Source organism: Petaurus breviceps, unplaced genomic scaffold (assembly GCF_028583685.1).
Source record: "Petaurus breviceps papuanus isolate PSGF00001 unplaced genomic scaffold, PetGlider_PUasm1.0 175, whole genome shotgun sequence".
Taxonomy (NCBI): Eukaryota; Metazoa; Chordata; class Mammalia; order Diprotodontia; family Petauridae; genus Petaurus; species Petaurus breviceps.
In genome coordinates, this window is record NW_027185764.1 from 62,132,624 (window position 1) to 62,147,844 (window position 15,221).

Here is a 15,221-nt window from a genome sequence, read left to right on the forward strand (position 1 = left end):
ACATGTGAGCTTCCAAAGAAAGTGTCTTTCTCTACACACACACACACACACACACACACACACATACATACATATATATCCTGGAAAGGGGTGGCATCATCCTTGGTTTACAGGACCCTGCTGTTCTTCAGCTGCTAGACATTTGGTATATATGTGTGTGTACATGAACATATATGTGCATTGTATATACATGTATACATATACATATATGTCTAGCAGCTGAAGAAGCAGACTTGGATCTCGTAGCCCAAGTGATGGTGCCACCCCTCTCCAGATCTGTGTGAAAGCAGGAAAATGGGAACAACTTGGGGGGAGGGGAAGACAGCCCAAAGATGTGGCAATCTCACAACTATTTTTTTCACCGTACATGGATAGTACTGTCGTCTCTCTAGTTTCTAAAGCTCATTTGAACACAAAAGCCATTTGTGATATGTATTTCCTTCAGCTTAATACCACTGGTTCACAGTGTGTGCTGCCTATTAAGTTTTATTTTTTTTTAAATAGAGGTTATCCTGCCTGATATTCCCTCCTGCAAAAGCCATTCAACACTGCTAGCCAGACTAAAACCTCAGCCACAGTGGTTCTGACGCTCAGTCTCAAGTGGTCTCCAAAAGACTTCTCTAGACTGCATGCACAGCCTGCCAAAGATTCTTCAGTGGATTTGCACCTAATTACAGACTTTGGGGGCCAGAAGGGACCAAAAAAAGCCATTTAGCCCAACCCAAACCCAATCAAGAATCCCTTCAACATTAGATCCAACCTTTTCTTGAAGACCTCCAATCAAGATGAACCTCCTAAAATACTCCATTGCACATCCAAATTGATTTTTCCCTTCCACCTTCCACCCACTCTTCCTGGTTGTACCCTCTGGGACAAAAGAGAATAAAACTAATCTCTCTTCCACAAGACAGCACTTTATAGACCTAAAAACAACTTTTGTATTCCTTCTGTTCTTCTCTTCTCCTGGCTAACATGTGCCTAATTCCTTTCATTGATCCCAATCTGGCACGCTCCTCATACAGGACTTCGAATAGAGATTTCAGTTTTTACAGAAAGATGAACAGAAACAAGAAGGAAAAGGTATGGGTCTCAAAAGCAAAAGGTGGACTGTGAAGTATGGCCTTATTTAGTTCTGTATTTAAAGAAAGCAGTCATTCTTGTGTTTCTCTTTAGTCCTATGAAAATCTGGGTAAAACAGGCACTAACTAAGTGTGGCACAGGAGAAGGATCCACGGACACACACAGAAAGCACACAATCCTCTTTGCACTATTCCAATCCAAACAAAATTATTATTTGCTGAGTTTCCTATTTCTCAGAGATCTAGGAGTGATTTTATTATCATATGGGGGGTTTGCATCAGTGAGGCACATAGTGCATCCCTTCATTATCAACTAAAATAAGTGATGTCAGCAATTCACAAATACTGAACACTAATCCCTGTCCAGCAAAAACCAAGCTCTTTTCACCATCCACTCCTTAGAATGCCTGCCTAAGAAGGAGATTTCTTCTATACTGAGACATGGCCATGAGCCCTGCTTGTGATTTCTAGCCTACCCACAAAGGTAATATTTGGGAGCAGGGGTGTGGGAGAAGGGATAGTCAATGAACACTTGGGCATTTTCCTTTCTAGGACACTGGATTCAGACTTGACAGGTAAAACCTCAGGGAAGAAACCTCATCCAAGCACCCCTGCTTCATCAGGAAAGCCAATCAGCTTGATACCCAAAAAAAGTGTGAGCTGGACCCTAAGAAATTACCTGAAAAATGAATGCCTGGGGTTGCACCAAGTATTGTCTCATCAGCATGGGGCACCACTGCCATAGCATGGAGGAGAAAAAAAACACAGACATGTGAGAAGGAAGATATATAAAAGGAGATCAGTGAGAAGAAAAAAAAAGATTACCTAAGTAATGTAAGGGATTTCTTCCCTCTGTCTGGTTCCTCATCTCTTCCCTTCTCTCAACCTCTACCCTCTCCCAGCCCACCTGGAATCAAGCAACTCTCCTCAGACTATATCTACAGGTAGAGAAGCACCAGCCATCTCTGTACATTGGGGCTCCTGGGGATGCCACTGCCCAGTGGGAGGAAGAGACAAAGAGAGGAAAACAAGAAAGAAAGATGGGACCTCGAGTACTTAGTTAATTACAAGCTTCCTAAGATCAAGAAGAGAATAAGACATCATCTGGGGTCTGGAGACATGTCAAGTACTATGATTGGTAAAAATAGATTTTAAATGTTAATATAGTCTTAACTTGGGACAATCCTGTGATCAGCAAGTGTGATGGTAGTTAAAATATTGGTTTTCTTACTCCCCAGGTGACCTCAGGCAAGTCATTTCCCTTTTCTGTGTTTGTTTCATCCTTGGAAAAACTAGCATAGGGTCTCTTCCAGCTCATGACCTTATGAATTCTATTCTTCCATGGTTCACTTCCTCTCTGGGCAAGAACCTAAGTGGCACCAATATCACCAAGTGCCTCAACTAGAGAGTTGCAAAATGCTCCTGTCCCCTGTTTCAGTGACTGAGTAGCACATGTGAGCTTCCAAAGAAAGCCCTGCTACAGACTCAGGAATCAGCAGGCCTGGCCTTCCAACTGCTGACAATAGGAAGAAAAACTGTCTAAAATTCCAAGAGAATGAAAGAGAAGCAATATGGGCCTAGTGTGGCCAATGTCATTCAAGCTACACTACTTAACTTCTTTCAGACACATCTCCATAATATCATAGAAATGTTGGAAAGAAACCTCTCATTTCATTTCTTATTAGAAAAAAGAACTTCTTTCTCTTTCTGAAGCTAAAATCAGCAATACCTACGGATGTAACACATACTATGCCCAATATATATTGAATGATATGGACACATGCCAATGGGCCTAATTAGTATAAAGTTAGATCAGTCGTTTTTTTTACCTCCATTTTTTCCCCAGCCAAGACCCAAGTATTTATAAGATCCTGTTTTTAGAACCTCAGAGCCAAAAGGTAAAACACAAAAGACTCATTTTTCAAGGCATCTTGCTATACTCAAGCTTATGGAATACTCACAAGTTTAACACCCTGTAGTCTAGTCGAATTTAATATTCTATGAAATATTCACAGATTAAACAGGAATGTGGAGAGGCTTCATTTAGCTGATGTTAATTGTATTCTGATTTGTACTACAATGATTTCAAAGATTGATGGGACTTCCAAGGGCAGTTTCACAGGAGAATTGCAAACCCTAAAAGGCCGCCTTCTACCCTCATATGCTGAAAACTAGGAGGGATGGGGCGGCTAGGCAGTGCAGTAGATAGAGCACCGGCCCTGGAGTTAGAAGACCTGAGTTCAAATCCAGCCTCAGACACTGGACACATTTACTAGCTGTGTGACCTTGGGCAAGTCACTTAACCCCAATTGTCTTGCCTTCCCCCCTCCAAAAAAAAAAACAACAACAACCACCCACCTAGGAGGGAAGGTGTAGTGTGGAAAACCAGAGTTTCCTTCCAGGTCAAAAACTTCACTAATAGTGCCTTTGGTTGATGGGGATGGGGGTTGGAGGAGAGGCAGTCTTTCTCTAGACCAAGTTAATTGTTCAGCGGGTGAGAGGTTTGCACCGTATAAAAGAGGACAAAGACTGCGATAGAAAAAGTAATGCTTCTTAGCCCTGGTGAAGAAAACTACAGTGCTTTTCCATTCTCTAATACTAAGAATACCATTTGCAATTTTACCAGTACTCCATGTTCTACAATGGTAGTTGGAAGGAACAAGAGTCCAAGATAATCATGAAATGATAAAATCTCAGAGCCGCGAAGGAACTTAGAGATTATCTAGTTCCGTATTGTTATTTTTTATAAACGGAAACATCAAGGCCCCAATCAGGCCATTGGTTATTTAAGTTAATTAAAAAGTTTTGATTTTTTTAATCACTTGGTCAGCCAAGCCATAAAAGAAAGGGAAGAACGTAAGCCGAGGAATGATTAAACATTCCAACAGAGGACATCTGAGCAAAGCTTCAGATGAATGTTCCTTCAAGGCAGCAGGAGTCCTGGGATCTGCCTCTTTTTCACTGGAAGCCTTCTGTGGTGCAAAGGACAAAGTTCCCCTCCTTGAAAGTATGAGGAGGAGGTATAAAAGATGTCGAGAACCTTGATGGGAAGGACTAACAGAAATACCCAATAATACGATTGGGGCTTTATATTCACACAATGTCATGTTGTGGGGTTTGAATCTGTGGGACCACCCAACATCCCTTCATTAAGTAAGTGACATTATTAGAGATTCATAAATATGGCACACTAATTTTCACAAGCAAAATCTGGAACTCTCCTGATAAAGGAAGAATACGGAAGCTATGCTTTACTCCTTTTTCTCTTTCTTTCTGGGGTACAAGTCACACAAAAATGTAAAGTTCAGTTTCTGCTGGACCACAAATCCTTGCTTAAGAGCTCCTAAAATTTCCTGAGGGTCTTACTTCCATAGGTTCTCATTAGAATATAATCATCAGAGGAGCTCAACGAAGAAAGGTTATTTTTGCCCTCCAGACCCCAGCTTTTTCTTACCCAAGACTTCCCAAACCAACTTATATGAGTCAATTTAATCCAACATGTAATTAGTTAAGTGCCTATGTGTACAGATCACCACACTAGGCACTGGACAAGATACAAAATTTAGATAAGACATGGGCCTTTCCCATATGGAGTTTATATCCTAGTAGAGAGGGAGAGGACAGCGACAAAACACAAAGAAAACTGAAATACATAATACTTGATAAAGTGCATCACAGAAATGCAAAACAATTTCTTTGAAACCATTTCTGTTCTGGTGAGAGGGACAGCCCAAAGACAGACAGTTGGGCTACAGAGCAACTAGTTCCTCTGACCACAGTCAGTGCTGGCTTTGGGTCTGAAGATCAGGGAATATTTCTTAGAGGATACGACTTCATAAGGTCTTAAAGAAGAGCTATCTGGAATGGTCTCCTTTGATAGGATACCTGACACCAGCATTACCTTCTGGGCTAGATATGAAAGCCGGTCAATTTCTAAGCTAGTGAAAAGTATTATATTTTCAAATAAACACTTCAGATGAGAACCAAAACATGATATTTTTCTTCCATTTCTCTCTATTCTCCTTTTTCTTCTTCTCCTTTGCTTTTCTTGTGTATAGAACATATGTTCTCTCTGTACCCAGTGATGGTTTTAATGTTATACTGTAACTCAAAGAAAATGGAGGACAGAGATGATCAGTAACTCAATAATGACTTGTGCCTTCTTCTTCTCTTTCACTGTTAACAGATATAGGAAATCCTCAAGGATGTTACTTAAGGACCAGGCTTGAAGTGTGTGGAGGATTTGGGGAGGGGGGTTTGGAAGGTTGGGGGTTGGAGTAAGTGGGTAACAAAATGGAGGACAATATTCCAGCCCTTCTCCAAAGGACTTTAATTGATTTTGATTCTCAGAGTGGGCAAAAACCAATTCAGAATATTCTTTCCCCTTGGATCTATTCTCTCTCTTAAGAGAAACGGGGAGGGCTGCTGGTAGAGGCAAAAGGGAAAGGAAGAGAAAGGCTGTTCCATTTGGTTTCCCACTCAGGCCTTGTTGCAGTCAGCCATGAATGATGTATGAAATGAAAAATCCTAGGCCGCTGGTATTTTTCCATGGTTGACCTACCCCTAGCCTTCTCTGCACACCAATTTTTGCCAGTGGGCAGAGATATACACCTAACCTTCCCCTCTACTCCTGATGACATGAGCAAATATTAAAGGAATAAAGAGAAATTTGTGAGAGCATTAGTACCATTAAAATAGCAATTAAGCATATAGCTGATACTTTTCTAAATTCTTTATTCTTCTTTATTCTAAATTCTCTTTATTCTTCCCATCTAAGCTGTATATATCTTATTTGTACGTAGTTTACATCATGGTTTCTCCTGTTAGTATGTGAGCTCCTCGAAGTCTAGGGCTCTGTTTCTGTCTTTCTTTGTATCACCATCATTTAGTATGTGTCTATTAAATACTTATTGATTAAGTAATGAAATTATGAGCACAGTGCAGGAAGAAGCTAGAGATTGCATTTTAGCTATTAGTGAAAAGCACCTGTTTCACTTAGTTCTCCCACACAAACTATAGGTATTGTTAATGTATCTTTAAGAACCAAAATTAATAGTGCCCCAAAAAGCACAATGTGTGGACAGTTGGAAGTTGGAAAAATGCCTTGCTATCTTGTATTCTTCCCTTTGTAGTCAGGGAAAGTGTGTGTGTGTTTTATCTTTGAACTATGAGGATCTAATGAGGAAAGACAAAGAGAAAGAAGGTGAGGAGAAACTTCTTTCCTGCCAGAACTGTATTAATTAATATGTTATAAAGAAAATTCTATAGGGTATCTTTAAGGAGCTGGCAAGTGCAGTGTATTCTGGATTGTTTCCTATGAAAAACGAAAAAGGAGGAGCAAAAAAAAGTAACAAATTTTTTTCTGAGAGACAATTTAACTTTTATCTTCAAGAGAAATATGAAGAAAATTCTTAGTAGGAAATCAATATCTGGAACAAACTGATGGGTGAAATTCTGTTTGTAGAAGCGAGAAGCCACCTACTGTTATATTCAGCATTTGAGTTGACTGATCTTCCACATAAGCAAAATATTATAAACTATATTTTATGTTTTTGTCTTATTATTGATTTCATTCATTAATAAATCATATATGAATAACTCTTGAAGAAAGAAAGTTTCTTCAATTTAATAAACAATATTTAATTAAGTGGAGGGATTACCCAATTGATTAATGAAAAAGAGGTTGCAATTTTATTAATTAGAAAAGAAATACTCAAGTATATCCCTGAATCACTTTAGAGCTACGGATGGTAACATTTAATATACAAGAATGATCAAATGACAAGCTGACTGAGGGGTGACCCAGAAGTCAACATGGTCAATACCTTCTATCTTGATACACAGATAAGACCAAAATTCTTCACAGTTCAAGTAAACAAAGTAAAAAGAAGATCATTTAGCAAAGAATATCTCTAGATCAGAGATGGTAAATTCATAAAATGTGTTTCCATTTACACTTTTTTTTGCAAATTTATTTGGATAAGAGATTTTGCTCTGATGATGAAAAGATGTTTGTATTCTACAAGTATGTTCAATTGTTAAAAGTCTTGCATTTCATACCAGGAAACCAGACATTTGTGTTAATATGTTTAAGTAATCAGAAGACCTTACTTAAACAAGGAAGTTGTTTGTTTTGCAAATAGAAATGTAGATAAAAAAGTAGTTCACTTTTTATTTGTTCTCCACTGCTCCAAAAATGATCCAATTTCATTTTTAGTACTGTTTTAATGTTCACACACACTTTCACACACACTTTTTTTATTTGGGGCTACTAATTAAATTTACTCCTCCTTCTCCCTCTCATTTCTTCCTAGGCAAAGCAAAACACATAGACTGAAATCACCAATAGGAAAACCTTTCATCCCAAAGAAAAATTTTCAAAGCAAAGAATTCCTAGCACTCAATCATTGAAGTCTATTGCCATCAGCCTGTTTAACCAATCACCCCTTTTCTCTGTCTCTTCCAGTTAAGCAGCTTCTCTATTCCCAGCCAACCCAAATACACCCCAAAATAGCTCAGATTTCTTTTTTTTTTTTTTGAAAGAAAGAGCTTTTTCCCCAAACAAAAGTTAAATGATAAGGGCAGAAATGGAAGCACCATGCAGAGTTTCCACTGCCTTCCTGTATCAAGCTCACAAAGAGGGAAAATTTGTAACATTGGACATGGTTGGGAGCCTTTAATCCAAAGCAGCTTTAATTAATATCCTCAGCTTTTCAAAAATACGGTGCTGTATACAGCTTTAAGAGCATCAAGGCTGTTCTGTCTTAAATTTTATGGGGAGAACATTTTCATTACAAATCCCTCCTCCTTTACTCCCTCTCGCCTCAGAATTAGAACTGAGAAGGGAATAGATGATTTGTATATCAAAATGGCTTCTCTCCCTTTAATTGTATCATTTATATCCATTTTAAAAGTTTATTAACACAACTCACCATATATCTGTCCACTACAAGTGAACAGAATTCCACACTTCACCTTTCAATGTGTTACTGACATTTTTTTTTTTTTCCAACAAGATTTTGGTCTCACCTTTAAATGAGCCTTGTTGAGGAAGTCGATTTCAAGAGTATCCACCTTATCTGAGTTGGAATGGTCAGGCTGTGAGGTCTCTCTTCTGTAAAATGTGCTATTTTAATATCCTGGCTAAGGTTTGCTTTTGTTTTTTCTTCTGTATTCTTTCAGGTATCATGAGGGTAATCCCCAGGTATGCCCTAAATCCAAAGACTCATCCAGTGTACCCTACCATGAGCCCATTTATTTTGATCTTGCAAAAGAGCTGACCTATTTTTAACCCAAACCTTCAGGTAATTTACGTACCTAGTGCTGGGTGCTGTCTGTCTCATGGTCTCATTCTGAAATCCTCATGCACACACAGTCTCTCTCTGGTCTTCTAAAGGGATCCCCAAATCCAATCTAAATGCCTCAAATTTACCTGTTTTTCTTTTATACATATAAATAGCTGCATTTCCATTCTCTCTTTGTTTCTCATTTTCATTTTGCTCTAATATCTGCATGTAAATGTCTGAAAATAGCATCTGTAATTGAGGATTATGAAGTACGGCCAGCTCCTGACAGCCTGCTAAGGAAGATGGATTATCCTCATTTTTCTGTAAATTTTGTCAATTTTGGAATTCATAAGCTATCAACACTGATCAAAATGTGACTGCACAGCTGTGTCAAAAAAAAAAAAAGAAAGAAAGAAAGGAGCAGTGACGAGGCAGCTCCCTTGTTCACTGAGAAGATTGGACGGGCTCCCTCCTTCTCTCCTTCCCCCCCCTCCTCCTCCCTGTCCCCTCCCCTCCCACCTCACCAAGCTGCAGGCGGGATGGGAACCAACCCTGGTAACTTCTGGTCTCTCCCCCCGAATGAATGAATAAATAAATAAATAAATCGAAAGGACGCAAATTCTCCAGTGCACCCGACTCAAATCAAAAGTGTAATTTATTGCATGTTCTCCCCTCTTTATTTATCCCTAAGTAGTAAACACGATTCCCATTCAGGGGGCTGGTTATGCTCCACTCCTACCAGACAATCACAACCCACTTGAGGCAATTGCTTAGTCTCTTCCTCTCAATTTTCCCATTACTGGGAGTAAGTACTGTTGGGACTCTTTAATAGCCCGACTGCAGCCCATATCAATAACAGATGAGGTTTAATCGTCCAACACAAAAATTATTTAGGCTCAGTAAGGACATTCAATGTCATTTGCATAATGGCATTTCTATCGTGGTGCACCTAAGCCATCGTGCATAAACAAGGCCCTGGGACCATAAATAATAATAAATCATGACGTCTGTGCTTCTCTCCCTGTAATAGGAGCCACTCTTTGTAGAAATTATTTCAGTAGGAAATGGGCACTGCAATTGTAAAGACATGTGGCAGGCCATAGCTCAGTAAATCACACAGACACACAGACCCACACTCACATCCATACAATCCCAAGCAAACAACAAAACCTAAATGAAAGGGCAAAGAGAAACAGGAACACTTGTGGATGGAATCTGGACATCTCCTTAAAGAGGGAGGACCGATTCGATCAAAGTGATGCTGAGGGGCCTTTGTGATTGGACTGGACTTGGAGACAGATCTTCAGAGGTGGGAGAGCTGGCTGCGACTCCAGAGCTCACCTTCCATAGAAGGTGCCATGAAGCCTGATTCACATGAAAAGGGTTGGCTCTGCTGGGGGGGATTGAGAGAGAATGGGAAATGGGTAGAGAGAGGAAAAGACAGATAAATGCCAGGAGGCAGAGGAAAACAGGGAAGGGAGAAGCAGAAATAAGCACAAAGAAGTAGATGACTAGAAGAACAGACCCAATCACTCTGGAAGAAATACAGAGAAAATGTCCAGGAAATTATCTTCTCATGTAAATAGAATCAATGTGGACATTTATGGTGACAATAATACAAGCTCATACCACACCACAACTCAGACTAAACTTTTTAGGCTTATGGTTAAAGTTTGAGAAAATGTTTTCTATTATGGTTATTATATGGTTATATCTCTATATGGTTATATATATGGTTATATCTCCACATAGCAATTCAATTCGAAGGGCACAGAGCATATACAAATATTACAAGCATGAATATGAGTCCTCAAACTATCCCTTCAGATGTAAATCACCACGGGGGAGAACTTAAACCTCATTTAAAAAAATCATAAACTCTGGGTCCTAAAATCCAGTGCTTTCTACCAACAGTAGGGATAACATTTAGCAAGGCAGGAAAAAGCTTACTAGGGTAACTTATGATGATTTGATTAAATTTTATTCAATCAGTCAAGTATTTATTAGATTGTAACCACTATGCTAGTCTCTGGGGATATAAAACAAAATAGGAAATATTCCCTGCCCTCAAGGCAGAGTTCTCATTCTGTATGGAGGTGGGCAGAGAGGGAGGAAGCTGGATAGGGTGTAGAGAGAAGACAATGTGTGCATATGTACATATACACAAGATAAATATATAAATTCAAAATAATTGTGCGGGGAGCATTGAAAACTGAGATTTAAAGTAAACTAAGGATTTTAAGACATGGAGGTAAAGATGAAGTGCATTCCAGACAGCTTGTGCCAATACATGGAAATGGGAGATGTAGGATTCAACATATATTTCCAAAGAAGCCACTTTGTGCAAAACACTGGGGATAGAGATAGACAGACACACAGCACCAGAGACAGAGGGGAAGGAAGGAAGGAAGGAAGGAAGGAAGGAAGGAAGGAAGGAAGGGAGGGAGGAAGGGAGGAAGGAAGGAAGGGAGGGAGGAATTCTGCCTCAAAGTTTGCAGAGGAGGAAAAAAAGATGCTATTTCAGTATGACTTTACAAAGTTGGTCTCCTTCTACTGGAATTTACAAATCTCTCAAGCCCCCTGGATTTGGCAGGATTAGTTTTGTTTTGGCAGTATTTAAAAGACTTTCTCCCTCCAGGTGCTGTTTTCGTTTTTAACAAAGTTGTTCTTTTTTTCATGGGGTTCATGAATCTCTCCTTGTAAGGGGAGGAAGGAAGAAAGAAAGGAAGGAAAGAAAGAAGGGAGGAAGGAAGGAAGGGAAAGAGAGAAACCCTGACTAGAAGGAGCTTATCTTCTGCTGTAGGGATATAACATGTATACAAAAACATAGATTTAAGATAATTAGAGTTATAAGAAGATTTTGCAATTCATAGAATCTTTAGGGCTAGAAAGAAACCATAGAGGCCAACTTTCTCATTTTACAGATCAAGAAACTGAGGCCCAGAAGGGTTGGGCACCTGCTCAAGATCCAGTAGTTTAAAAGTAATAGTGAAAAGATGTGAAACCCAGGTCCTCTACCTTCAGACTTAAGTACATTGTACCACACTGTCTCTTTTGTCATACTGCCTTACTTTCTGTCCCTTCCTCCACTACCCAAGGATTTCTAAGAAATAGCTACAAGGAAAGCCTAAGAATAATGTTCAGATGCTAGGGAACAACGAATTTAATATGTGACCTTAAGAAAGCCAAATAACCTGTCCACATCTTAATTTTGTTTGTTTCTTTATTCAGACTGGGTGGAACTCCCTTTGAGAAGACTCTTTCTACCTGTGTAGATCAGAAACAGAGAGCAACCTTAGTGTGGTCACATATAAAAGAATCCTAAACTCTGTGTTGATGCTACTTATTTATTGAAGTGAAGGTCATAATCAAAATCAACAGTAGAAATTACATGATCTCCTTGTATAGGCTGGAAATCATTTAAAAATCCAAGAAATTAGCCAAGGGTGAAATCTTATATAGGGATTACCAGAAGCATAATTGGAGGAGACAAACATCAACATTGTATCATTGGAGGAGTACTAAGAAGGCCTCCCACCAAAAAGTATCTCCCCTACTGGTCCCTGAAATTCCACCATTACTGATTCATTTCTTCAGGCTGGCTTTGCTTTCTTTCTCCTTGTTGTCTTCTTTTAAAATAGAAATTATCCTGAGAGGGATGTCTCTAACACTTAGGCATAAAAACTTTATCACTGTGACCTTGAGCAAGTCACTTAACCTTGACTGCCTTGAAAAAAAATTTTTTTGTTTTTTTTTAAATAACTTTATTACATCACTCTCTTACAAGAACGACTGAGAGCAGAATCCAAGTGCCCCATAACTGCCGTGAGAAATCAGGGGAGCTGAAAAGAGAGAGAATATAGAAAGGAGAAGGAAATACAACTTAATTGAATTATTTGTAATAGAGAATACAATAGGTAAATTCACCTAAATTCAAAAAGACTAAGGAAAAAGTTTATTTGGTAAATATAGAAATGTTCATGTAGTTCATTGATTGGGAGGGAAGAATGAACTACAGGGAATGGAAGACAGACAGGGAGGAAGATAAAGAGGCAAAGGGAGAAGGAGTAAGAGACCAAGAGGGAAATTGAGAGAGGTCAAAAGAGGTAGAAGGAATTAGGGAAGATAGATGGAAAAGGGAAAGGAAGTTCAGAGACAGTGATTTGGTAGCTTCTGAAGTGTAATTCACACATTATTGTTCATTTGGACTTTGGGCTTCAAGGGGCTACCACCTCTTATCCTGCTCTTTGAAATAATAACCACCATTCACAAGGCTCAAGGCTCTTTATCCTTAATACTGTCTGTTTGGAGAGGTTTGTAAAGGGCTTTCCTCAGAACAAACCTGTGAGGTAGGCAGCACCTGAATTATAAGCCCTATTTTACAGATGAAAATGGAAACCCTAGTTGTGATTTGCCCTTGGTCACGCAGATGGTAACTGTTGGAGGAAGGATTCAAACCCAGGTCACCTGACTCAAAGTCCAGCATTCTAACCATAACATCATTCTGCTTTCAGAAACTCCAGCACAGAACAAGAAAGCCAGAACATCTACCTCGTCTACATTAGTAGTCAAAGAAGTGTTGCCTTTTAACTGGATGAAATTTAACAGAAGGCCAGGTCTAGCCTGTAGAACAAATAAATGTTCTACATTCATTGACATATACAAGAAAAATTTAAAAAAATCTCCTATCAAATTGCTCCAATAGAGAAAGAAATATTTTCTAGAACGTTATAAAGGGTCACATTCTGACCTCATCTTTCCATCAAAATCCATGAAGTTCTAAATCTAAAGGCAATGGGGCGGCTAGGTGGCCCAGTGAATAGATCACTGGCCCTGGAGTCAGGAGGACATGAGTTCAAATCTGGCCTCGGACACTTAACACTCACTAGCTATGTGACCTTGGGCAAGTCACTTAACCCCAATTGCCCTGCCTTCACCCCTCCAAAAAAGAGCAAAAATAATAATAATAATAATAATAATAAATCTAAAGGCAAAAAAATGTCCTGCAAATATCACCTCTTCTTCAAAGAGTTCTCTTACAGAGGGCAAATGAATAAGGGACAATCAAGCAAATTTTTATTTGTGGTCAGGATCCTGGAACATGCTTGGAATTAACATAGGCAACTAGGTGGCCCAGTGGGCCCTGACTCAAGAATACCTGAGTTCAAATCTATCCTCAGACATTAACTGTACAACCCTGGGCAAGTCCCTTAACCTCTGTCTGCCTCAGTTTCCTCAAATGTAAAATAGGGATCAAATGAGATCATATTTGTAAAGCACTTAGCATAGTGCCTGTTACATAGTAGGTACTTAATTACTTTTTCCCTTCCCATTCTTCCCCAGCACTTCCCTTCCCTCAACTCCAGGAAAACTCTCTCTGTTGACCTAACAGATCACAATGTCCAGGGCTAAAGAGGTGATAGTCCAGGTGGTCAGATTATGCCTGAAACACCATATTTTAATAAGGACATTGACCGGCTGAAGAATATCCAAAGAAGGGCAGTCAGTTTAGTGACGGCATCTAGGTCGTGCCCTATGAGAATCAGTTGAAGGCACTTGGGGTGTCTAACCTGGCAAGGCCTTAAGAGAGGCACAATTGGCTGTCTTTAGGTTTTTGAAAGGTTGTCCAGTGGGAAGGGGACCAGACTCACTCTGTTTGACCCCTGAGGATAAAACTAGGGGTTATGGGCAGAAGTATTAATGACACTAATTTAGACTTGGTATCAGAAAAATCTATCTCACAATTTGACCACTCCAAAAGTGGAATGGGCGGTCATGGGAGGTAGTGGTGGGCAGGGGGAGGGCATTTCAAGCAAAGGCTGGATAATCATTCATCACGTATATTTAGAAAAGTTTCTGGTTCCAAGATCAGTAGGACTAGATGGCCTTGGAAGCCTCCTCTAACTATGAACTCCTATCTGATTCTGCTTTATGTGCCCAAGAACCAGAACTGTGCTTCCCAGGGGTTTAGAACCCAGAACGAGTCACTCCATGTTCTTCCACTTCCACTCACCCAAATACTCCAAATAGACATGAAGAATGACTTTGGAGGAGGGGCTGATTGGGGTGGGATTAGGGGAGAGGAATAAAATAAGTCAACACCTTTAGAAATGTGATGGCAAAACAAAAAAAACAATTAGTAAAAATTAATTTTAATTAATTTTTTAAAAGACCACCTTAAAGAGAGGTCGTCTACAGTCTGGTGCCCATTACTTTTCCAACTTTATCTCTTGCTGTTCCTTTCTGCATACTCTGGTCTCCAGTCAACCAGGACAGCAGTCATATAGTGCCCTTTGTCACATCTGTATTTTCACTCATGTTTCCTCCTTGAAAATTCTCTTCCTCCTCCCTCCCCACGACCACCCTTTGCTTATAGAATTCTTAAGCATCCTCTTAAGCTACTGTTACCCAAGCCACTTCCCAGAAGCAGGCCCACTGACTCTGCCATTCCTCAAATCAATAATCAAGTCAATAATCTCTACCCACCCACCCCAAGAAGTTACAGAAGACTTTGAATGTCTTAAACACATATGTCTTATTTCACATCATAATTGTGTCATCATCTTTATATATGCTCTCTCCACCTATCACACTGTAAAGTCTATGAGGGCAGGGACTATATATCTTTTTGTAAACTTTGCATCCCCTTAAACAAGTATCTACAATCCTCTACACAAATAAGTACTTGTTGAATTGGATTGAAGACAAGTTACATTCATGAGAGGGTTCAGTCTGGGTGGGGGGGTGGAAGGGTAGGTGGTGGACAATAACTACAATGCAGAGCTAAAGATATCAATAAAATGTGTTTTTAAGGAAAAAATTATAAAAGAACAACGTGACTTTTAAATGGTATGGA

The 15,221-nt window shown here is 39.5% G+C and overlaps 1 protein-coding gene across 1 annotated transcript in view; it reads right to left on the reverse strand.

Moving 5' to 3' along the window:
• Positions 1–15,221, reverse strand: part of PAX5 (paired box 5) — a 341,577-nt gene that overhangs the window by 182,627 nt on the left and 143,729 nt on the right. The window lies entirely within an intron of this gene.